This window comes from Hippopotamus amphibius, chromosome 6 (genome assembly GCF_030028045.1).
Source record: "Hippopotamus amphibius kiboko isolate mHipAmp2 chromosome 6, mHipAmp2.hap2, whole genome shotgun sequence".
NCBI classification, from domain to species: Eukaryota; Metazoa; Chordata; class Mammalia; order Artiodactyla; family Hippopotamidae; genus Hippopotamus; species Hippopotamus amphibius.
Window position 1 is genome coordinate 139725044 of NC_080191.1, and position 24014 is coordinate 139749057.

The 24014-nt window shown below is 36.1% G+C and overlaps 1 pseudogene; it reads right to left on the reverse strand.

Moving 5' to 3' along the window:
- Positions 1 to 1959: 1959 nt before the first annotated feature.
- The window catches only part of LOC130854982 (annexin A1-like), a 163507-nt pseudogene continuing 141452 nt past the window's right edge, over positions 1960 to 24014 (reverse strand).

A 24014-nucleotide genomic window follows, 5' to 3' on the forward strand; every position in this document is an offset into this window, starting at 1 on the left:
ATCGATGACATCTGTAGTCTGTAGTAAGACAGCTGCCATGAGGAGAGGATTGGCCTGGATGTTCTTGTCCAAATTCTGACTTGGTTTTTGGTAGAGACCACATCTCACCACTAGCACCCTAGAAGGTGACTTTTTGGTTCCCTTACTCGTAAGGCTCTTTAGCTAATTGTGAGATACCCAGTGCTTCTTGGATATCCGTGCCACAGCCAATGCTTATGTGATTTCTTCAGCTTCTTGCAGGACTCAGTGCCTCCATTATTCATACATGCTCCAGTTACCATTTAAAGAAGATTCCCTGGCCACAAAAAAACCCTGCTGGATCCTTTCCACATCTGAAATGGAAAGAAGGAGCAGACCCAGGCAGCACATGGGCCCCTTCTTTCCTTAGCTCTTTCTGTTTTGTTGTGTCACACTGCCATTTTTCTATGGTTCTCCTTTCTTTGTGCCCAGCACCAAAGGGCCCATCTGTGGACTTTATCCCATAGCCAACTCTTATGGGAACAAGGAAGCCACTGGAATTCCAAACCCTTAATCTTCAGGTCTCCCAAATTTTATGGCTAGACTGGTTGAATGCCACCCTCTATTGGGTAATGATAAACACCTTCCTTCTTCAAACTCTCCTGGCTCAAACATCCACTTCTCTCTCTTTTTTAAAAATTGAAGTAAGGCCTATTTACAATGTTGTGTTAGTTTCAAGCATACATCAAAATGATTCAGTTATATGTATATATATTCTTATTCATATTCTTTTCCCTTATAGGTTATTACAAGATATTGAACATAGTTCCCTGTGCTATTCAGTAGGTACTTGTTGTTTACCTATTTTATATATAGTAGTGTATATATGTTAATCCCAAACTCCTAATTTATCTTTCCCCACCCCTCCTCGGCTATCCCCTTTGGTAACCATAAGTTTGTTTTCCATGTCTGTGGCTCTATTTCTGTTTTGTAAATAAGTTCATTTGTATCATTTTTTAAAATTCCACATATAAGTGATATCACATGGTATTTGTCTTTCTCTGCCTGACTTACTTCACTTAACATGATAATGTCTAGGTCCATCCACGTTACTGCAAATGGCATTATTTCATTCTTTTTTATGTCCATTTATCTCTTGAGTTAGTTAAGGCCAAAGGATTAATACTGACTCATTTGCATCTTTGATGGATTTAGGGCCTCATACTCAGTGTTAAAATCATATTTGAATTTAGGTATTTTGGGATGTGTTATTTTAATTTTTTTGTAGAAGCAGTTTTTGAAGTAATCTATATTCTTTTAGTTTAGCCACCAGAGGAGGGAAGAAATCAGCAGGGATCCTGGGAGAATGAAAGGAGATTTTATTGATATTTTCCCTAGTTTCCTGTGGCTTTAGAGGATCCAGTACATATCAGCAGAGAAACAGTAACCATCTGATATAATTGCAAAGATGCTGTGGCCTCCACGCTTAATACCAGTCATTGATTAAGCAGTTTGGAAGACAGTGGGGAGAACCTAGAATTTTTCATTTTATTTCATGGAACAGTTTTGAAAGATGAAAAATAGGTAGGTTTAGACATTAAGGGAGTGTTTTTCAAACACTAGCAAAACTACATTAAAAGTGGATCCTGTCCCAATAAAAGGCAGGCTGACTGACCAGAATGGTGCCTTTAACAAATGATGGCCAACGTATAGCAAGCTCTCACTATTGGCTAAGCACTGTTCTACTTTATGTATATTAAATAATTTAGTCCACACAATTTTTTTTTTTGTCCTATAAAATCATTTTATTTTCTGCGACATAGACATTTTTCTCAGGCAATGTTACTAGAACAACCTCTTTATGAGGTTTTATAGTTTGGGGTAAATATATTTTTTTTAAAACTTATCTCTACTATATAAAGTTGTAATACAAAAAATGAGTTATAAGCTATATTTCCCAGGAAGGATTACTAAACTATATTCCTGTTGAAGAAACTTTCCTATTCAACTCTATGATATGGAATGAAAAGGTATAATTAAAAAGTCTTCTGATCAAAAAGCTGGAGATCATCAATGGAATGTTTAGTTTCCTCCACAGAGAGCCACCAGGACTTTTTCATAATCTCCCTGAGTTTCATCCAGGATGGCTTGGCAGAGAGAAATGCCATACAGCTTCTGATAGCATGCTTTGATGTCATTCATGTCAATTTCAGAACGGGAAACCATAATCCTGATCAGTATCTTATGACGAGTTCCAACAGCCTTCATGGCCTGATGAAGTTTCTCAGCAAAGAACATTGGTTTGCTTGTAGCACACGTCACAATAACTGTGAGGCATTTCTTGATGTCACCTTTCAACTTCAGGTCCAGAACTTTGTTCATGTCATGCTTACTGTACCTGGAATACTTCTGAAACACTCTGCGAAGATGGGGATAGCTTCTGGTGGTCAGAATGGTAGTGAACACATTCACATCTGTCCCTTTTCTTCTTTCTCCTGCTTCATATAAGGCCCTGGCATCCGTATCAGCCAAGTCATCATTTATGGCAAGCTCCTCGGATCGGTCACCCTTAGCAAGAGAAAGCAAAGCCTTCTCATAATCTCCAGATGTGTCTATGGCGATGTCTTTAGCCAGATCTCTCTTCAGTTCCTCTCTATAGACTCTGTTAATTTCTCTGATTTCTCTGTTAGTTCTTGATGCCAAAATTTCATTCAGAGTGTCTTCATCAGTTCCAAGGCCCTTCATGGCAGCACAGAGCTCATCAGCGTCAAACTGGGCTGGAGTCTTCAGCAGAGCCAAAGCAACTTCCTCAAGGTGACCTGTGAGGGATCTCTTCAGAGCTTCATCCAGGGGCTTTCCTTTTTCCTGGAGATAGGCTGCTTTGATCTGCTGACGCTGCGCATTGTTTCCCTTAGTCAGAATTTCAGTGATGGTTGCTTCATCCACACCTTTAACTGTGATTGCTTTATGCAAGGTCTCAACATCCGAGGATGGACTGAAGGTAGGATAGGGGCTCCCCGCTGACCCAGGACCACCCTTTGGAGGCTTTCACAGTTTTAATGTATTCCTGCTCTTCCTTGTCAATAAACCAAGCCTGCCTGAGGAATTCAGATACCATCGCTATTTTTGAAAGATCTTTTTTTTCACCTCTGTCCAATGACCTAAAGAGAGATTTTTCTCAGAACCGTTCACACTCCACACAGCTCTTTGAGGTAGCTTTGTTATATTACTTCTTGTCAGTTTACACATGAGGTGATTAAGGCCTGGTGGGGTTAAGTAACTTGCTCAAGTATATCAGCTGGTAAGTGGCAGAGCTGGGATTATGAATCCAGGTATCTGTGCACGTATCTGCTCTACCATACTATTGGCTTCTCAAAGATACCATTACATCTAACCATCAGGATTATTTATACCAACCTGAAAATTAGGTGTCAAGAAGACAGCACGTCATCCTACAGTGTGGTTGTCTTTGCTGGGCTGGACTGAGGTGCTTCCCGTTGCTCCTATCTCAAGAGGGTGGTGATGCTATCATCTGCCTTCCCTGGGCATATTTCAAAATATGATTCTGGGCCCCATACAGAGTTAATTCGGCAGGGTGGGCTAGAGTTCTGGGATCTGCATACTTTCAATGGTGCCCGGATGGTTCTGATATAATGCAGGTTTCTTTTTGGATCTTGGTCTTTTCTCTGAGTGCTGAGTCTCTAGTTTTGATCCTTATGCAATGTTTTTCCACACATTTCAGACAGAGGAAACAGCAGTGCAAAGGCTCTGGGGTGAGGTGGGAATAAGATTTGCATGTTTAAAGATCAGGAAAAAGGCCAGTGTGGCTGGGACTTGGTGAGAAGTGGGAGAAGAATAGAAAATGTGACCATAGGGGTCAGACCACCTAGGGCCTCAGGGCTATGGTATGGGGTTTACATTTAATACCATATAAAATGGGACACTGTGGAGACAAATGCAGAGCTGACATGGTCAGATTTAATGTCTTAACCATCAAATGAAATTCAAGCAGGTTTTTCAAAGTAAAACATTTTCACTAGGCTCTCCATCTGAGAGGAGATAGGCATCTGGCTGCTTTTCTAAAGATATTTGTTTCTTCAGATATTTCTTTCCACAAAGTTATTTTTACCTCGTGTTTTACACGCAGTATCATAGGTATTCTACTGAAAAATTGAGACAGCTATTTCTTAATTCCTTTTGCTTCGTTGTTAACATAAATTTTGAAATTCTATGCATTAAAATCTGTTTTCTCAAGTTTACTGTAGTTTTCTATTCCTGCTGTAACAAATTACCACAAATGTAGTGGCTTAAAATAACACAAATTTATTTTCTTGAAGTTCTGTAGGTCAGAAGTCTGACACAGGTCTCACTGGGCTAAGATGAAGGTGTCAGCAGGATTGCGAGCCTTTCTGGGGGGCTTCAGGAGCAATTCATTTCCTTCCCTTTTCTGGCTTCTGGAGGCCGCCCATTCCTAGGCTCCTGGCCCCCTTCCTCCATCATCAAAACCAGCACTGTTAATCTCTCTGATGGTTCTTCTGTAGTCACATCTCCCTTTGACCCCAGCTGGTAAAGGTTCTCTGCTTTTTGTTTTTTTGTTTTTTTTTTTTTTTTATTTTATTTTTTTTATTTTTTATTTTTTTTTATTATTTTATTTTATTTTTTTGGGGGTACACCAGGTTCAATCAACTGTTTTTATACACATATCCCCATATTCCCTCCCTTCCTTGACGCCCCCCCCTCGATTCCCCCCCACCCTCCCTGCCCCAGTCCTCTAAGGGTTCTCTGCTTTTAAGCATCCATGTGATTAAGCAACACTCAGGTAATCCAGAATAGTCTCCCCTTTTCTCAAGGTCCTTAACTTAACCACATTGGCAAAATCCTATTTGCCACAGAAGGTACCGTAGTCACTGGTTCTCGGGATTAGGATGTGGACACCTTCAGGTGTGGCATTACTCTGCCTATCGCACTATTGCTTCTTTTAGAAGCAAATTGCCTTGAGATTCAAATTTTTATAAAAAGTTCAGTGTGACATGAAAGTTAGGAGCTGATCTGAAGCTGGCATTTTGAATGGTGATTTTTCAGTGAGGTTTTCTTCTTTTTCTCTATGAAATCAACAAAATATTTCATCATTTTCTGAAGACGTTACCAGCCCTGTTATGCCTTAAATGTGTACAGAAGCTTCTATATTACACATAAATTGTTTTTCTTTCAATTCTTTCCTCTCCTCAAGTATTCTTTCCTTTTATTTGTGCATTATCTTGATGTCAAAGCATTTCTCAACTTGACATTTTCTTTCCAAGGTTTTAGGCTTCCATTGCACAGACTTTTTATTGCTTCACAGGAGAAACTCATCACAAAGTTGTTTTCATTCACTATCTGATTATTTCACTTTCTGACACCAACATCATTTTAACCACTAAAAAGTACAGATGTTTCATACGATATGCATTTGAAACAGGTCATAGATCAAAACAATTAAAATTTTACTGGTGTTTTTGGTTAAGTGTAGGCTTGAAAATGAATAGATTTATGTTTATCTGATTTAAACATATACAAACATACACATGTATATATTTTATGAACTCTCACTTGTAATCTTTTCTCCTTGTCTTATCTCCTGGCAGCTGACTACCTATGAAATAGATTGCCAGGTACTTAGAATTCTACTGAAAGTTTAAATACAGCTGGAAAGTCTTTGAAACATATAATCATCAACCAATATGTTATCATCAACAATCCTTTCGCTGTTATCTGTTTCCCAAGACTGTACAAGCCTGTTCTGTCAGAGTTCCCATTAACTTTTTCACATAAGGATTTGTATTTAGCATTATGGCTTTTTAAGCAAGTTTTAAACTTCAGAAGTACATGATAGTACATGTGTATGTCGATTCCACTTAGTAGGAAGGACCAAAAAAACTTCTTCACAGGTTTTGTCATTTAATTTGCTCTGTCCCCGCGTTTTTGTAAATGTTATGGCTGTTCCTTGACAAGTCTCTAATTTTTCAAACAGAGTGACTATTCACAAGAGGATTTCAATTTTCAGCTCTTGGCTTTTAATTCTTTTTTCTTCCTAAATATGCAGCTTAAATTGTGAAAATGCCAGTTTGAACTTCAGCTACTCAAATTCAAATATCAACCAAAGTCTCCTTAACACCCATGGTATTTCATCTTTGCTAAAATCTCTACTTTTTTATGTCACATTTGGGGAACTCTGCCCTGCCTACTCTGCAGCTCGAGGGGTAGAAGAATCTAGTTTCTGATTCATTCTGGAGACTACATTTTTTTAGCCCAGTTTTTCTGCCTTTGTTTCCAAATTTTGAATTATGGCTAAGTTCCTTTGCAGATTAGTGATATATTCTGACTCCCCCAGGAGGTGGGGCGTGTATCAAGGACAGCTGATAAATGAATGTAGGTTGGCATCATCATTATGTGGAGCCACTGGGGAAGCTGGATTATAGGAGTGGCTTTTAGAAAATCGATTTTCTTCGTCTCTGGATTAAAACATATGAATCTTTTGAAAGGTATATTTCAATATAAACTAACCTAATTTAGGAAAATACCCAGGACTGTAAAATAGTTACTCAGTAAATTTGAAATGATGTTACTGCTCAGTTTGTGAAAATATTCAGGTCAACTTACACCAATTTGAAAATACTGTATTTGCCGACAAATGGCACAAATATATCATAGGCCTAAAAATTGGTTTATAAAACAATCTAAACATTGCATGCAGAGTCAAAATATTTTAAGGATGTGCTTGAAGGAGTGCAAACCTTCATTTCATGGGAAAATAAAGAACTCAGTGCTAAGGAAATTGATGTTATGCTAGAAAGTTCCCTATCTGAAATATGTATACGTGCTGTGAAGGGGAAAAGAAAGCCATCTGTCTAATACGACTTCTAAGTATTGAAAACAAAAGTCTAGGCTACAATGGATATAACTCAATATTTAAATTCTTCTATTAACAATCTTAAGGTAATTAATTCTTAAATATGTGAGAACTGATTGGGCGAAAGTGTAATTTACTGTGGAGTATTTAATGTTGAATACAACATGGCCTGTGCTTTCATGGCCATTTAATTGGAGAGAAAAAAGCATGCATGAAAGTAATTACTGAACTTGATAGAGAGTGTTCACTGCCTTAAAAAAAGTAGAGTTCAAATATTGTGGGACTTTAGAGGATAAACAGTTAGTTTTAACTGATGCTGGAAAAGCTTAGTGGAATTGGTATTTGAAACGGGCCCTGAAGGTTATTTACGAGTCTGGACATTCAGAAGGAACAGTACAGGGGAGGCTTGGAGGGTACACAGTAGAGGATGTAGTTCAGCTGCAAGTATGAAAGGACAGAGTGAAAATTAGGACACGTGGCCCAGACTGGCACTCCTGCCGCATCCCACCTGAAGACGTATTTTCATTGGCTTGGAAAGTACTAACTTTTATTAGTTTCCTAAAGTTATAAACCAGGAGGTTTTATAAAAAAATATAGATTTCTGGCTTCTCTTGAGACATCAGACCCACATGGTTCCCTGGCAGGGACCAGCTGGAGCAGCCTCTTCAGATGGCATTCACGGCCCCCACTGGTTTTTCTGCCTCAGCAGCTGCCTCACCTCTGTGGGGTTTGAGGTCCCACTCCCAAGTTAAGACCAGATCATGGAGAGTCCTGTATGAACAAATTAGGAAACTTTTCCTTTTTTTTTTTTTTTTGGTGCAAAATGGTTTTTGAGTGAAAGAATGATATAACCAGAATGCTGTTTCAGAAAGATCTATCTGGGAGTTGCATTTTAAGTGGATTGGAAAAGTGAGGAATTAGAGTTGAAAAGAGCAGTTAGAAAGCTACACAATAAATCAGGTGAGATACCAGGGTGAAACTAGGAGAGGGGCCAGGTAGAGAATTATGAAAGTAGAATTTATAAGTGTTCATCTGTGTGAGGCTTGAGATAGGGAAGAATTTGAAGGTCTTCTTTGTTCCCTCGTCCACATAGTGTTGATTTGTATTCAAAGGACACCAGAGCAAACAACCCTATGAAACTTTGGGGTCTATTTATTATAAGTATGCTAACAATTTTGTTTAAATATTACCTAAAATCTCTTCAGGATTATCCATAACAGAATTTTTTCTCTCCTCTTGGTACTAAATAGAAACATGAATGCATGTACTGAACAGCAGTGCGGTTTTCTTTGTCTGGACATCGGAAAATGTGTAACTACTGGACACTATATAACTGTGTAACTACTTGTGCACATCCTTTCTCTTTGGCTAATACAGGAAGCTCAGAGCCAAATATATGACTGTACTAATTTTATTACAAGTACTTTGTGTACTAACTTTATTCTTGGCTCCATCTTAAGGTTTTTTGGGTTTTTGTTTAACTTTAAAAAGTACTTTAAAAAAAAGTTTTTTTTAAATTAAAAGAATTTCTTTTTCTTTGTTTTATTGTCTTTACTAATAATTCTAAAGTTATTTATGTAATGATCATGGAATTTTAAGTTACCTTACATCCTTTTAAAGAATAATCTGGAGTATAAAGGACATATTATAATCATATTAATTAATCTCATGTTTAAATTAACCCTGAATTTTCCCTTTTATGGCTTTATAAAGATTAAATAGAAAAGTATCTGTATTTGATAAAAAGTAAAATAAGGGAAATATTTTAAGAGGATTCTCAAGACTTGTAAATGTAGGACAAATTCATTGACAAGCTGAGAAATGTTACTCAGAACTGGGAAAAAATTACAGATATATTATCAAGTTTGTATCTGGTTAGAAAAAAAATCTTATTTCATTATAAAAAGCTGTCTAAAAATATGCACATTCTAACATTAAGATGGTATTCATTCTGATTTGTATATAATTCTATCCTGGAGTCATGCTTGAAAAAAGTTTTCCAGACTTGGAAAAAAAAAAAAAAGCTGTCTTTGTCTATGACTCAAAAGTGGATTAAGGACTATAACACACTGAAACTTCTTGCTAAGAAATAGATACTAATCTGGTAGTTCTATTCCTTGAATTTTTTTGCTTGGATTTTCAAACAGTTACGTATATTCCTTCAGCATATTTTTGACATTCTGAAACTACTGACACGAGTAAGAGATGCTTCTTATCCTTAGAATGAGAAAGAGTTGAGACTATGATGAAAATATTAATGGCAAAACATTTAAGTAGACTGAAACAATTCAACATTCATTTTTGGTTTATATAAGGAAACTAATTTCACTTTCAAAGACTGGAGAAAGTGCAATTGTCTATTTTGTTTGAAATTAAGGCCTCTGATATTATTACAGATTGGAGAGAAAAGCATTAGACTGGGAGTCAGGCTTATTCCAGGTCAACTTTCAATGGGCTCAATGACTTTAGGCAACTTGGTTAAGCTGTCTGCAACTTTCCTCATTTCTAAAACGGCATATTGTCTTTGAACTTGGCAATCTCTTCCAATTTTAATGTTGTATAATTTTCATCCCTATTATCCGTATGTGGCTAAAAGATTCGTGCTGGACAACTCTTCTCTATGCATAAAGAGGTCCTTTGGTTTGAGGTTTTCATCTTTTAAGAGCTTCCTTTTGACTTTACATTTGCCTCTCTGCTTTGTGCCTGCCTATTTTAAATTTGACTCTATCATTGACAGCTTCATAAAGTGAGTGGAAATAGATCATGCTGAGGAGAAGGAAGACTGATTAAAGAGAAAGATGAATAAGGCTGAAGAAGAAGAAGAGGAATGTGTCGAACCTGAGAAAATAGTTAATCAAGAGAGTAGGAAGAGAGGGTTGAGAATCAGAGCCTCAAAACCTTTTTGATTTGGGAAATACTTCTGTATTTTATCCCTTTATTTAGAATTAACTGTTTGAATAAATTCCATCAGACCATTTCTATGTGTCAAGGGCCATGGGTCAAGGGTGTGTGGCTCATTTTATTTTCTCTTCGCTTATTTTGTGTCTGTCATTGACTTCTGAAAACAAATTTGTCTACTCTCAATTCAGCCAATCTGTTCATATTTGAATCTATTCTTATAAAATTTTTAAAGCTGATTCCTTTTTTAAGATTCATGATTAAAACCCCTCTTAGCTTCTGGAACACACCCTCTCTTGTTTCTCATTCGACCTCCCTGACAATGCTTTTCCATCTCCTTTGCTGGTTCCTTCTCACCTTTGGGATGGACTTTAAATCTTGAACTGCTCCAGGACTCCCTCCTCAGGCCTTGTACCACCTTCATCTGCTCTGATCTCTAGGTGGTCTCATCCAGTCTTCTTGTATTACATACCATCTATATGCTGAAAACTCTTAATTGCCAGAACTCCTGTAGAGATCCTGAGGGAAACCTGCTAACTATACAAAGCTGGTTTATTAAACTTGCTAAGCAAGGGGCTTGACAAAACCTCAGGGGCTTCTCAAAAAGAGGATGTGAGGAAGGACACTTATAGGGCTTTAAGGGCTGGAGTCAATCTTCTGGTAGTTTTAAGGTGGAAGTAACTGTGTCTGGGCTGGGATTGGTCAGAATTGAGTTGCTATTCAAATGTCTCCTTGTTAGAAAGGCCTTCCTTGATTACCTTGCGTAAAATAGAGCAACTCTATTCTAACTTTATATTCACTCAAACTGCTTTATGATTCATAGCACTTCTCACCACTTGGCATATTTTGTATTGATTTCCTATTTATTATTGGACTCCTCCCACCATTACGTAAAGCTCCACTGGGGCAGAGTTCTCACCTGTCTGGCTCACTGCCAGATCCCTAGCACTTAGAACAAAGCCTAGCACCTAATAAGCATTTGGTATTTCTTTGTGGAATAAATGAATAAATGCTGCTCTTAATTAATGCTAGCTGTAATGACTACTTTTTAACTTTTAATTATTTAGTAATTATTTCTCAGCTTAAATTTGTAATTAGATTTGAAGTCATTTCCAAGGCTTCAAGCAGTTGGTCCCCAGCAGAGGCTGATCTTTTGAGCTTGTCTTGATTTGTGGCTGAGCTTTCCCTTTACAGATGGTGACAATTCCAAGTGACCAGCCCAAGACAGTGGTTAGTGGACGTGAGGGATGCGACCTCCTGTTTTACTTTCACAGTCTTTTTATTTTTATGAAACTCAGTATTAAAAGGGGAGCAAATGGCATTTCTTTTGTTCTTCTAATTTTCTTTCCTTTCCTCATTTCTATTTGCCTCCATCCCACAACTCACCTCCTTTGCTCTTTTTTCCTTTTTTTCATAAGGAAGTTTAGCGCTTTACTTACCACTCAAAAAGCAATTTGATCTGGTTTCTGCCAAACTTTCCAGAACTTTCTCAAAGCCAGGTTTCATAGTCGATATTTATTTACATAAACTTAAAACCAGTTTTTAAATAGATAAGCAATGGGGTGTGTACCATGAGTTCTCTGATTTGAGAATGAACACCGTGTCCGAGGATAAATTTCATTGTGTGTGGTGTGTCCACGTGATGATTTGTGTGGGTCTTCTCAAGGAAGATCTTGGGTGAGATGAGATGACAGCTAGAATTGTACCCGAAGCTTTGAAGAAGCCTCTTCCTTTTACTTTTTTTTTGGTAAATTTTCTTTTGTTTTAATTTTTATCAATATAATACACACACAAGTTAAAAAACTTTTTTTTTAAAGTACCAAGAGGCTTATAATGTTTAAAGTAACAACAACAGCTGCCCCTGCTGTACTCTCCGCTCTTCTGCCAAGTCTCAATCCCCAGTGATAACTGTTCTGAATGTTTAGCAGATTTTTTCCAGCATTTAACTTTACTTGTAAAAATAATATGCTTATATTGTTTTTCTTGATGTATCAATTCTAGATTGTCTTTATTTTTTTTTTTCTGCTGTACAACAAAGTGAATCAGCCGTATTTATACATATCCCAAATGCCCTCTCTCCCGGGACTCCTTCCCACCCTCCCTATCCCACCCCTTTAAGTCATCACCCATCATCAAGTTGATCTCCTTGTGTTATGCAGCAGCCTCCCACTAGCTATCTGTTTTACAGTTGGTAGTGTATCTATGTCAATGCTACTCTCTCACGTCGTCCCAGCTTCCCCTTCGCTGCCTCCCTCCCCCCACCCCATGTCCTCAAGTTGGTTCTCTACATCTGCATCTTTATTCTTGCCCTGCCACTGGGTTCATCAATACCATATTTTTAGATTCCATATATATGTGTGTTAGCATACAGTATTTGTTTTTCTCTTTCTGGCTTACCTTTGACTTTCTGTTATGTTAGGTGAGCACTTAGCTCTCTTACATCACTCTTCCAAATCTCTTCCCTTATCCTTCAGATAGAGTTACAGCATAATAAAACAAGAACCATTTACATTAACGTGATTCTGCAAATATTATTCTCTGAAAGCCATGTAGTATATTATAACATTCTTCAACAACTTTTTGCTTCTCCTGTAGTTAACACTTATTTAATTTATTTCTTTTCCTGTAGTTAGCAATTATCTAACTTGTTTCCTGATAGTTATTTTTAATTTTTCAAATGCTTTACCAGATTTCTCATTAGAGCCATAGAGTTGAATAATTCCAAGCAGCATGCTCACTCTGGAGTTGTGTAATATTGTGCTACTGTAAGCCTATCAATAGTTTTTCTCTTAGTCCCCTATTGTATTTCCATATAAATTTTAGAATCAGCTTGTCAATTTCTACCAAAAAAAAAAGCTAGCTAGAATTTTGTTTGGGATTGCATTAAATCTATAGATAACTTTGAGAAGTGCTGACATGTTGACATCTTCATATTTAGCCTTACAATCCCTGTATGTTGGTAACAGGTTTTTCATAGATATCCTTACTATGCTACAGCTATTATGAGGAATGGATTTTGGATTTTATAAAATGCTTTCTCAGTGTTTACTGAAATTATAATCCTTTTTTTCTTTTTGATACTTTAGTATGTAATGAATATATAATTACATATATAATGAATATAATGAAGTACACTGATAAGTTTTAAAATGTTAAACCAACCTTGTACTCTTGGGTTAAACACCACTTGGTCATGATGAATTTATACTTTTTAATATATTGTTGATTTAATTTTCTAAACTTTTGTTTAGAATTTCTGAATATATTTTCATGAGAAATATGGTCTGTAGTTTTTTTCTTGTAATATCTCCATTATATTTTAAAATCAGGGTAATGCTGGCCTCATAGAATGAATTAGAAAGCATTACCTTCTCTTCAATTTTGCAGAAAATTTTGTGCAGAATTGGATTTTTTACTTAAATATATCTCCAAGTTCATTATTTCACCAATGAAGCAATCTGGATCTGGAGTTTTCTTTGTGAGAATAATTTTAATTAGAAATTTAAATTTCCTTAATAGATTTGGTACTGACATTATCTAGTTCTTTTTGGTGGTCTTTGGTAGTCTGAGACATTCAAGGAATTTTTGCATTTTATTTGTCTTTAAATTTACTCGCATAGTTATTCATAATATTCTTTGTTATGCTTTTACTATCTGTATAATTTATAGTGATGTCACCTCTCTCATTGATGATATTGGCAATTTATGTCTTACTTCCTTTTTTTCTCATCAGTCTGGCTAGATGTTCATGAATTTTGTTAATCTTAAAGTGTTTTTCCTATAGGCAACGTAAATTGGTTCTTCCCTTATTTAACCAATATGACAATCTCTGCCTTTTAATTGGTGATATTTATATTTAATATGATTATTGATATGGTTAGATTTAAATTTAACATGTTATGATTTGTTTTCTATTGTTTTATTTGTTCTTTGTTCCCATATTTCTCTTTTTATTATTTCTTTGGATATAATTGAATATTTTTCATGATTCTTTCTTACCCACTTTTTTGACTTATTAGTTATAACTTTTAAAATTTTTGTTATTTTAGTGCTTTCTTTAGGGTTTATGGTACTTTACAATCTACTGTCAAGTAATAGTATACCACCTTATGTACAGTGCAAGATCCTTACAATGTGGTACTTCCCATTTCTTCCTTTCTGAGCTTCGTGCTATTGTTGTCATATATTTTACTGTTATATTTATTGTAAATGCCAGCATGCATTACTCTTCTTTTTGTTTAATTATCTTTAAAAGAGATTTAAGTAATAAGGTTCTCTTGTATATTTACCCAGATAGTTAACATTTCCTGTGTTTTTCATTGTTTTGCATGAATTCAGCTTTCTATTTAGTATCATTTCCTTCTACCTGAAGGAATTCCTTTAATGATTTTTGAAATTGGGTCTTCTGGTAATGAATTCTTTCAGCTTTCATGTGTCTGAAAACGTTATTATTTTGCCTTCATTTTTGAAAGATAGTTTTGCTGGGTATAGACTTAGTCTTCTAGCATCTAGTGTTGTCTATTAAGAATCTGATTATATTCTAATTCTTGTTAAATGTACCTGTGGAAGCGTATAGGATCATGTCTTTATCTCTGATACCCAGAAAATTTAGAGTGATGGACCTTGGTATATGTCTTCTTATAGGAGGAATTCCCTGGCCTTTCCATCTAGAGACTTAGCAACCTTTAGTTCTGGAAAATTTTGTATTTCCTCCAGTTTTCACTCTTCTAATATTTCTTTTTTTTTCTCTCCTACAAGTATTACTTCAATGTTAGCTTCCTTGATTGATTCTCTATGACATATCATTTCCCCTCTTAAAATACTTTGTGTGTCTGTGTATGTGTGACTTATTTTGTTTTCTGGGCAATTTCTGGGCAATTTAATTTCTGAGCATTTTCCTAAATTTCGTATTCCTTTGTTCATGGATTTTTGTTGTTGTTGTTGTTATTGTTTTAATGTCCAAGAGTTCTTTCTGACTTTAAAATTTTCTTTTAAACATTTTTTTTCTCATTTTTCTTTTTTGTACCATGCTTTTTTTTAAATCTTTTAATATATTCTGTTTGTTTATGTTTAGGACTTTTGTTCTTTCATCTGCTTTGTCTGCATGGTTGCTTTTTTACTGTTTGCTTATCCCTTTCATTATGGTGTCTTTCCTCAACTATTAGTGATCTTTTCCTGGGTGGCCTTTCATATTTAAGAGTGAGATGCTGCAGAGTGAAATGTTATCACTTGAGAATTTGAGGGGCATGCCTTCAGGCAAGGTGCTCTTCAGAGAACCAATTTACTTTACTTGGGGACACCTAATTGTCTATGTGGAAAGATATATTTATATAGTTCCCCTAAGGCAATTTCTTTTATCCAGAAAAGAGTCTTTCAGTTTCCTTTATGGGAGGAATAGCCTGGCTACAGGATTTTGGGGAAATAAAAAGGAGCATGAGGAGGGGCTCTCATGATTCATATGTAGACTTCTTTTCCGTCTCATGTTTCATTTTGCCCTTTACTGTTCCTGATGCCCTTAAGCCCCAAATTCCTTCCTTTTTATTTCTTCTGAGAATAAAGCTGCAAGCTCTTGTCTGAGATGGGCTGGGTTCTACAAGTCAGCCCGTATGGGGGTGTTATCTAACCTCATGTGATGGAGAGGAACACTGGAGGTCTGAGCTCCACATACAGTTGTCAACCAATCCTGTATTTAGCCCTTAGTCCCTTCCACTCCTCTGTGGTGCCCAGGGTCACAGAACTACTTTCTCAAAAGCAAATTGGCTTGCTTCTTAGAGGTATGTCCTGCAGGTGCTTTAGGTTGTAGCTTTTTCTAGGCACTGAATCAGTTTATATTTTTCCATTCCATTGAAATTCTTGTCTGCTGTCTCTACACTTCTGTTCTCATTATCCAGATGGATTCATAGTTATGTGTTTTTTTTTTTTTTTTTTAAAGAATCATGTTCAAGCCTTCACTGGCAGTTTAATTGGTTTCTTTTAAAAGATTGCACTAGAGTTGTCAGCTCTAAACTGCCCTAAACGCTTCTGGCTATGTTTGAAAGGAATCCAGTCCAAGAAGGGGCAGAGAAAGAGGTTTTCTTCATCATCTACTGCATGTTAGGTTTTGTACAATGCACTTAAACCTTCTTTGTATGTTAGGTAACTTTATCTCCCTTTTAAAAGTGAGGAAACAAAGGCTTGTTAAGTTAGCAAACTTTCTCTGGGCTATGAAAGAAAGAACCCAGCTTTATAAGCAGTGCAATTTCAGATCATTCTCTGTATGCTAGTGCTTCTCAACTCCTAGGGTGACCAGTTGGGCAAGTTTGTCTGGGACCATCCTGGTTTTGGTGTGGAAAGTACCACATGCCTAGAAATTCCTCAGTCCAAAACAAAATGTGATGTTTCCAGTTGCACGTTAAAATCACAACAGAGGTTTTTAAAAATTACAAATTCCTAGGTCTTACCTTGCCAAGAATCTGATTTAATGATTCCAGGGTGGAACCAGATGTTCAAGTGTTGAAAACACTACCTTATACCATGCTGCCACTCAGGAAGTCAATTGCCTGAATTCCACCATCTTTCGATCCCTAGCTGTCATGAAAACCATTAAGTCCAAGGGTTATCAATATATAAATAGCATGAGAAAGGAGTAGCTTCTAGACAGGCATTGTTGGCCAAACTGGCCTGCTGCCAATTTTTGTAAATAATGTTTTATTGAGATATAGGCACACCGATCACACTGTCTATGGCTACCTTCTCTGTGTTGCTATAGCTGCAGAGTTGAGTAGTTTGAGACTGTTGGGTCTATCAATCCTGAAATATTTACACACTGGTCTTTTACATAAAAGATTTTCTGACTCCTGCTCTACCCTAACATGACTCAAAACCCAAACCAAACCAAACCAAACCAAACCAGGTCTACCATATTATAAGTGCCACTGGGCACTCAACAAAATAATTTTTCCTTGACTCACGCGAAAGTTTTAAGGCCCGAGGTGGAAAGCGAGTTGTGAGATGCCTTTCAGATTTAATGTGTGCACATATAACCTGGGGATCTGGGTAAAATGAGATTCTGTTTCAGTAGTGTGGGGTGGGGCCCAAATCCTGCATTTCTAACGAGCTTGCAGGCGGTGCTAATGTTCCTGCTCCAGGGACCACAGTTGGAGAAGCAGGGATGTAGGCCACTGGCTGCTTATCACAGTAGAGGGTGAAGTCACCTAAAACCACGACAGCAGCTGATTGCCACAGTAAAAAGAGCTACTGCCTGTTGACCATGTCTGTGGTCCAGGTAAGACAAACAAGGAAGAACACCATAGTGAAGGAAAGAAGCAGGTCTTTAATGTCGCTTTAGAACAGTGCCTCTCACAGTGTGTAGCAGTGGCATCACCATCAGCATCAGGATGCAGCATCTTAGGTGATCAGCTTCATATCCCACTCGGGGCTGGGAAATCCTGGGAAGGCCCAGGTTGCTGTGCTAAAGGTGGGGTAAGTCAAATACTGAAAATTTCCCCATCTGCCAGGGACACTTTCCCTTTGATACTCTGCAGGAGAGTAACAAGATTGGGAGTGCTGTGCAGACTTGAGGTACCACAAGTAAATCAAAGAAAGTGTAACCCTACCCAGAATAAAACAATACTTTTTTAACCAAAAGAAGAGGAAGCTCTGGGTACCTAATTTTGGACGTGAATCTATTTTGTTGTTGATTTTACTTTAAGTTGATGGTAACTCCTATATCTTTACTTAAAAAATTAAATTGTAAATATAAGTGCTTAGAGAAGAAAATTAGAAATAAAAATATTAAATTAAAATCACTCATAATCACATGAAATGGCAAAATAATGTATGAACGTGCTCATTTTCCCAAGCCTTCACCCAAACTGGTTATTATACATATTTTGAAAATAAACTCAGTAAATGAAAAACAGTATCTCATTATTTTAATTGATATTACTTCAATATGGTAATATTGTTTATATAAGTAATGTGTACCCATTTAAAAACAAACAATTCAGAATTATATGCCATAGAAATTTCGTTTCTTTAAGTCCTAACAATTTAGTGTAAAAAGACTGATAGGTGTATAAATACCTATTTACATAACTAGACTCATTATTCTGTAGCCTGCTTTGCTCAAGCCAATAACTTCTTGGTCAGATAGATCTGGATTTGAGTAACTGTGCCATTCATTGGCTGGGTAAACTTGGAAAAACTATGTAAATTCTCTCATCCTCTGTAAAATGCACCAATCATATAGATGTTTATTTATGTGTATATACATATAATATATGCCTATGCCTCCAACTTATCTTTTGCATTTCTTATTTTTTTTGCCATACATGCTTTCTAACTTTTTTTTAAATTAATTAATTTTATTGGCTGTGTTGGGTCTTTTTTGCTGTGTATGGGCTTTCTTTAGTTACGGTGAGTGGGGGCTGCTCTTCGTTGTGATGCATGGGCTCCTCATTGCCGTGGCTTCTCTTGTTGCAGAGCACGGGCTCTAGGTGCATGGGCTTCAGTAGTTTCAGCACATGGGCTCAGTAGTTGTGGCTCATGGGCTCTAATGCGCAGGATCAATAGTTGTGGTGCACGGGCTTAGTTGCTCCTTGGCATGTGGGATCTTCCTGGAGTAGGGATCAAACTCGTGTCCCCTGCATTGGCAGGCGAAGTCTTAACCACTGCGCCACCTAGGAAGCCCATGCTTTCTAATTTTTATGTGGTTAAATTAGTTCAACCACGTTTAAGTATTTTCTTTAAATTGTGGTGTTCTGTTTTCCATACCTTTTTAACATAGAATATGCATTATTAATGTTTATGCTGATGTTTTGATAAAGAGTTTTTTAGTTTTTGGAAGAGTCAAACTTCTTGGAATTTTAAGTTCAGGCTAAGGAAACTTGATTTTCATCCTTTTATTACCAGAAGGATATACACTGCAATACAGCTGTTATGTTTTCAAATTGTAGATCTGAGATCCTTGAAGTCTTGCTACAGCTCTGAGGTGGGTCCTTGACGGATATAACCTGGTAAATCTCACAGAAGCTTATAAGTAACTGGTGTAGTTTTCAGAATTTAAGACCTACCTTGTCCTGATTCCAAGCACACTTAATCCAAAAATGTTTAGAAAATGCTTTACTGTAAGGAAACGTGGATTTGTTCACAGCCTCGTGTTCTGGCTGCCTCCCAGTGAAATACTATGGTTATTCTAAATGGGACTGTGATGCTGAAAGGGTGGAGGCAAAGAAAGATGCTTTGATCTTCACCACCAATTTCAGGCCAAGAGATTAAAAGTGAAGGGTGCCGCTGAAGGTCTGAGTTGGAGTGAAGCAGCATCTATCTGTACCACAGCTTATATCTGTCATCTTTTATTGGCCAAGCAAAGATGCTGCAAATGGAAGTGTTTGGAGCCACTGTAATGATAGACCATCAACAGTATGGTTGAACTTGCTTTAACCTTGGTGGTTTCTTGCTATTTGTCCACCAAAGTATTTCACACACTGTACTTTCATTATTTGAAGTTACCTTAACACTATGTTGTTAAGCTTTCCCCCCCTTTTTTTTAGGTATGTCTTTTGGTATAGAATTCTGGAGGACAACTTTATCTACTAAATTATTCTATAAAAATGACGTATATTTTCCTAAATTCCTATATAAAATTTTCAACACCTACTGCTTGCCACTTAACATGTTCACCAACATGAGCATTATTAAGTTTCTGTTAAGTTTTAAATGTTTTCATGTGACCTACAGATAGCCTTGGATGTTAATAACTTTGTTTAAATGCACACTGCAAACTTGCAAGGAAAGCAAATCGAAGTAAACACTATTTCTCTTGTCAATTGAGATGCACAAAAATCCTTGACAATGGTTTTATTGTACAAGGAAACAAGAATCACCGAAATCATGACTAAGCAAAACCTACTAATAAGCAAGAACACTGAGTTTAGTGCTAATAAAAACATTCTCACTTGAGGTACTTGTAGCTTGCAAGTTATTAAAGCCAAACCATTACCCTTTATTATCTACGCAAAACTTTTATTATCTGTTTAATATATTGCATTAGAGTTTGTGGAAAGAGTGGACATATTTTACAGTTTCATAAATTCTTCTGGTTTTATTTGTCAATATTTACTATTTTGAGATGCAATTTTTTATTAGCCTAGTGCAATTAGCTTTCAATAACATCTTTAAATTATTATCTGTGCTGCAATAAAAAAAGTAAGAGTTTATTATTCCTGTCTACTCCCTCTATTACATTTACTAAACATTTAAATATACAACATCAACATATTCCTTAAAAAAGAAAATAATCTTTACTCACACCATATCTAATGATATGATTTTGTGATTCACAACAATCTTTTGGTGTCTGATATACATAATTTGCCTTTGAGGGTTATTTATTTATGCTTATGAAATCTTAACCAACATTAGCTCTCAGACCTTCCCTAACCAGGACTTGTAAAGAACAAAAAAAAATCATTTATAACAATGAGCACAGTGAATGAGCTGAGGGGTTCAATCAGCTACGATGGCCTGTGGGCTCGTCTACCCAGCTGCTTGTCTGTCAAGCTGTGAACACAGCCACACTCATTTGTGTATGTATTGTTTGTGGTTGCTTTCGTGCTACTTTGGGAGAGTCCACAGAGAAGTTGTGACAGAGACCAGAGGTCCACAAAGCCAAAAATATTTACTATCTAAATCACAGGAAAAGTTTGCCAGTCTCTTGTTAGTTTGATTATTTTTTGGAGGATAGTTTACTTGGCCACCAAAGTTTATACTTTTGATGTGCTAGGTTCTGTTTATTTAAAAAAACTGGCATTTATTTCTCTGTTTTTGAATGGGCAATACATGAATATGGTGTAAAACTGAATACATATAAAGGGAGAATATAGTGAAAAGGAAACCTTTCCTTCACTCTTTGATTTCATGTTTCCCTACTGAAAGACCACCATTGTTACCTATTTCTTGCTGTGTCTTTTTAGAAATATTCTGTCTACATAAATTTATATGATTGTAATCATACTTTTGAACAGATAACAATGCATACTTTTCTGCATTTTGCTTTCTTAAAAAAACCTTAACTATCTTAGAGATTGTTCTACAATTGTACACATAGCGCTGCCTTTTATTTTAAATAACTACTAGTATTCCATTATATTGTTTAATTATAATTTATTTAGTACCTTATTAAGAGACATTTTGTTTATGGCAGTTTTTGCATGTATAAAATTCTGCAGAAAATTTTTTTGGTATATATACATATATATATTTTTAATGTTTAAATGTTTATATGTGCAAATATACCTCTAAGATAATTTCCTGGAAGTGCGTTCCATACCTCAAGGATATGTGTGCTCAAATAACAAATGTTGGCAAGGATGTGGAGAAAAGAGAACCCTTCCACACGGCTGGTAGGAATGTAAGTTGATATGGCCACTGTGGAAAACAGTAGGGAGGCTTCTCAAAAAACTAAAAATAGAATTACCATAACAGCAATTCTACTCCTGGGTATATATTTGAAAAAAAAGCAAGAACAAGTAATTCAAAAAGATATATGCACCCCAAAGTTCATAGCAGCATTATTTACAGTTTCCAAGATATGGAAGCAACCTATGCCCATCAACAGATGAATCAATTAAGAAGATGTGGTATATATATACAATGGAATACTACTCAGCCATAAAAAATGAATTTTTGCTCTTTGCAGCAACAGGGATGGACTTGGAGGGCATTATGCTACGTGAAATAAGTCGGATGGAGGAAGACAAATACTGTGTGATATCACTTGCATGTGGAATCTAAAAGATACCACAAACAAGTGAATAGAACAAAAAAGAAGCAGACTTACAGATATAGAGAACAAACAAGTGGTTACCAGTGGGAAGAGGGAAGGGGGGAGGGGAAACATAAGGGGAAGAGCGAAAGAGGTACAAACTATTAGGTATAAAATAAACTACAAGGATATATTGTACAACATGGAGAATATAGTCACTATATTGTACTAACTATAAATGGAGTATAATCTTTATAAATTGTGATTATATTGTACACCTGTAACTTGTATAATACTATATATCAATATACTTTAATAAAAATAAATACAAATTGAAAAAGGATATGTGTACTTGAAGTATTTTTGATAAATGTTGCCATATTGCCCTCTACAGAGTAGGTACCAATTTACAGCCCTGCCTAGCAAAGTATTATGTAAGAACACCTGTTACCACATCCACATGCCAATATAGAGTGTTCTCAAACTTTTTGATATTTTCTTTCCGGTAGAGAAAAAAATGTATCTTGTTGTAGTTTTAATTTACATTTATGTTGCAATTAGTGAGGTTTAGCACATTTTAATATATTATAAGCCATTTGTATTTTCTTTTTTTGTGAACAGTTAGTTTATATTGCTTAACTTATTATTATTAAAAGGATTTCCTTTTCCTATTACCAGCCTCTCTCTCTCCCCTCTGGCTTTAACAAACAAATGCACACTTTCCTAGAAGTTGAGTGGGTTGGCCACTCTCATCTCTGTCACTTGAAGGGGACTGCTTCTGAGCTTCAGAACTGGGGAGTATTATCTCTTACTTCCTATCATAATTTTGTTACTGTATAAAACACACAATCTTCTTTTAGGCACCTACAATTTAACAAATCTCTATCCACATTATGAGTCACTATGAAAGAGAGGATAGCTTTCAATATATGGCAGTAAATTTAAGCATATTTTAATCATGGAAATTTTTTTTTTAACAAAAATCTTTCGCACATATCTAAATGTATTAAAACAAATTTGTTTGAAAAATGGATTTTAGAAGAAACCACTTAGGATCTTTTTAAGTTGAATATCATAAACTTTACCACCTCTAAAGAGCTCATATAAATCCTTGTAGGAGAATGAGGGCTTGGTTGCCAGAACCAGCAGTGAGGAGGTTTTCACATATAAGTACCACGACCAGACTCTGGTGAGTGACCTGATTGAACCCCCAGGTCTAATTTGACACCTGGAGAACCCATTGATCTCAGCTTAATTATCAAGGAAAAATAATCAAGCTTTTTAGATCTGAAGTAACTTACTGATTATGAACAAGTTATGCTCATTAATTTTGTTAAAAATTAGTGTGTTCAAATCAACCAATGTAAAACTAAAATAATCATTTATGGCTGTATCTTCTAAGTATTCTTTTTTTAAAGAGATTTTATTGAAATATAATTGACATACAATGAACTGCATATATTTAGAGTGTACAGTTTGATATTTGATATTTTTTTTCTTAGTAATGGATATATGGCAATCCCAATCTCCCAATTCATCCCACCCCATCCTCCCCCCCCCCCCCACTTTCCTCCCTTGGTGTGCATATGTTTGTTCTCTACATCTATGTCTCTATTTCTGTCTTGCAAACTGGTTGATCTGCACAAACTTTTCTGTATTTCGCATATGTGGGTTAATATACAACATTTGTTTTTCTCTTTCTGACTTACTTCACTCTGTATGACAGTCTCTAGGTCCATTCATGTCGCTACAAATGTCCCAATTTCATTCCTTTTTATGGCTGAGTAATATTCCATTGTATAATTGTACCACATCTTCTTTATCCATTCATCTGTTGATGGGCATTTAGGTTGCTTCCATGACCTAGCTATTGTAAATAGGGCTGTAATGAACATTGGGGTGCATGTGTCTTTTTGAATTATGGTTCTTCTAAGTATTCTATTCATTAGGTATGATCATCCAACTATATTGGTGTACAATTTGCAACTAATTCGTGTTGGAGGATTTACCATGCATGTCCTTTGGTGAAAGCTAGCTACTATATTTACAGTTGGGTCTAATGGAACAGGGTGGGTCTCTAACTGGGCTAGGCTTGTCCCTAGGCTCGTATGCTTCAAGGTGAATATGGTACTTTTCTGGAGTGTTAATTTTTCTTGAAAAAAATTTTTATTAAGTATAAAATTACATATTTAATACATTTAATTATTTAATTAATGTAAAATTATGTGTGTGCACGTGTGTGTGTGTGTATAAAGAAATAATTGAGAAAGCAAACGTGGGAATGTTAAACAAGTGTGTATCTAGGTAATGCATTTCCAACTGGAGCAACATCCTTCCAAGGGGGTGGAGATTGGTTCTTGGGAGGCCAAAAAGATACTCCTTTTAGCAATAAAGTATAGGTACACATGCAATACATAAACAGATGCATAATGTATCTGTAGTATTAAACCTTTGTGTGTGGGTTGGCAGTTAGGGAAAGGTGTCTAAGTTTGCCCTAGGAGTGTGTTATTGAAAAACAAGGCT